Source organism: Babylonia areolata, chromosome 7 (assembly GCF_041734735.1).
Source record: "Babylonia areolata isolate BAREFJ2019XMU chromosome 7, ASM4173473v1, whole genome shotgun sequence".
Classification (NCBI taxonomy): domain Eukaryota; kingdom Metazoa; phylum Mollusca; class Gastropoda; order Neogastropoda; family Buccinidae; genus Babylonia; species Babylonia areolata.
The window spans coordinates 4,573,839-4,575,568 of record NC_134882.1 but is presented as its reverse complement, the minus strand read 5'-3'; the positions used below and the strand labels follow the sequence as shown (position 1 = coordinate 4,575,568).

The following is a 1,730-nucleotide window of genomic DNA, read 5'->3' as shown; positions in this document are numbered from 1 at the left end:
GTTATTTTATAAGATGCATACAGACTGGCAGAGTTATCATGTTGCAAACCACTGGCTGTGCTGACACAAAGGTGAACGAGTAGCGAGCAGCCGACCCAACATTTATGGTGTTCAGTCACAACGATAACTGGTATTCAGGGGGACAGTTCGACAGGGGAGGGGTGCGGGCAGGCCGGGGGAAGGGTGTGTGTGGGGGTTTGGGGTGGGGTGGGGTGGGGGCTATCATGCTGACTGATGTCACACGTCGATGCAAAAGGATTGCTTGCCTTTACTATATTTGCATCATTGCAGCGTTTCATTCTCAGAATACTGGACATATGATCGAGGCCGTCACTAAGTGTCTGGTGATGCAGTCCAGGACAGGAATCTTATCTTGGACTTGCAGGCCTCATTTTGCCCTTTCCCCAGTCTAGTGACACTTCCCTTGGTCAGTGACAGGACTTGCAGTGCTTGGATCGACGTTAGAGGGAATCGTAAAACATCGTGTTTCCCAACTTTCCCTTTGTATTTCCCCTTTCCCTCCACTTCCATTGCCCACTCCTCTGCCCTTTCCCAGCAGTCTGGTTCTGGCTGGTGAAGAGGAGTGACTTCTGCATGGCTGGCTGCGTCAACACGACGGCACGATCTTCTGCGTGATGTCTTCTTGCTCCTGCCCACGACTTGGCCACCCCAGTGGGCAGCGGAGTAGAAGGGAGGCGATTCATCACTCGCACTGCACAGTACCCCAGGTCTGGAGAGTGAAGGAGCATTCATCCATACCTTACCTCATTCATCTTCATCTTAAAAACGACATGAAAGACATATTTGTGTTCTTAATGTGTAATCTGAATGGTACTATTCATCATTAATTTTGTTGTCTGTTCGTAATCCCTCATCATGCTTTTCCATTATCCCATCATTAAGTTCATTAGTATTAGAGTATGAAACGGAATAAACTGACGCTGAACTTTCTCCCTGGGTTCTTGACTTCCTTGACAATTTTCAATTTCTGTAATCGTCAGGCATAGGTGGGTTGTTCAGTCACCCACACATTGGACTGTCCGTGTTTTGCTTTAACTGGTTCACGAAAAGGTAGGGGCATGCTATTTCTTTTTTTTCCTACTCGTTAATTGCTGATTCAATGGAAGGTGTTTGCCGTGAAATGACTTGACTCCAGGCAGCTCTGTACCTTGCGCAACTCACTGAATGGAGAAAGGGGAGACTAATCACACTGTGTCACCCTAACCTCGGGACGTCACAGACAGGAAGAGGTCCAGCCAACAGCAAGACACAAGTCAGTAGCCAGGAGGATGTTGCTGACCTCAAGGTTCCTGAATGTTCACCGTCCAGGCCATACCACGTTGAAAACACCGGTTCTCGTCCGATCACCGAAGTTAAGCAACGTCGGGCCCGGTTAGTACTTGGATGGGTGACCGCCTGGGAACACCGGGTGCTGTTGGCAACCTTTTTCAAGGCCTGACTAAGCGCGTTGGGTTACGCTGCTGGTCAGGCATCTGCTTGGCAAATGTGGTGTAGCATATATGGATTTGTCCGAACGCAATGACGCCTCCTTGAGCTACTGAAACTGAAACTCACAGTCCAGGTCTTCATGTCCTGGGCGCCGTGACGTCTTGATGCTGCACACCTGTGGTGGGGTTCAAGAGACCATCGTACCTGCGGGAAAAGGTGTTCCCGTATGTAAATCGACATGCGGCAAGGCCCGTTTGCCTTGCCTCATGTCGACTTACCCA

At 49.7% G+C, this 1,730-nt stretch overlaps 1 non-coding gene across 1 annotated transcript; it reads left to right on the top strand.

Annotated features, from left to right (window-relative positions):
- The first annotated feature begins 1,323 nt into the window (after nucleotides 1-1,323).
- Nucleotides 1,324-1,441, top strand: LOC143284378 (5S ribosomal RNA). Its single transcript, XR_013055533.1, has one exon. It is a non-coding gene; the product is annotated as a 5S ribosomal RNA (ribosomal RNA).
- Nucleotides 1,442-1,730: the final 289 nt, after the last annotated feature.